We start from the raw sequence: 311 nt of genomic DNA, 5'->3' as shown, positions 1-311 counted from the left end.
TAGACCTGGCCCTGGACTCTCGCTGTATCTCAGGACATTATTTTTACTTTTAACAACTCCTTGGCTGTGTTCCACTTTTAGAGTCATACTCGAGAACTTCCCTAAGCATTTCCCATCGGGGGTATCTCTGCTGCCGTTTTGAAGTGCATTCCACTTCTAAAGTGGACGAGAGAAGTTATGTGGACAGATCCTTGTGAGCAAGTCTACTTCATATGTACACTTCAGGCAGCTCCGTATACCATAATTGTGACATCACCGCAGATCGTATTCAGCGCTCATGAACCCGCCGAGAGCAGCCTCACCTCGGCCAG

This window comes from Sinocyclocheilus grahami, unplaced genomic scaffold (genome assembly GCF_001515645.1).
Source record: "Sinocyclocheilus grahami isolate Dianchi unplaced genomic scaffold, SAMN03320097.WGS_v1.1 scaffold649.1, whole genome shotgun sequence".
In the NCBI taxonomy this organism is placed as follows: Eukaryota; Metazoa; Chordata; class Actinopteri; order Cypriniformes; family Cyprinidae; genus Sinocyclocheilus; species Sinocyclocheilus grahami.
Note: the sequence above shows the minus strand (reverse complement) of the source record.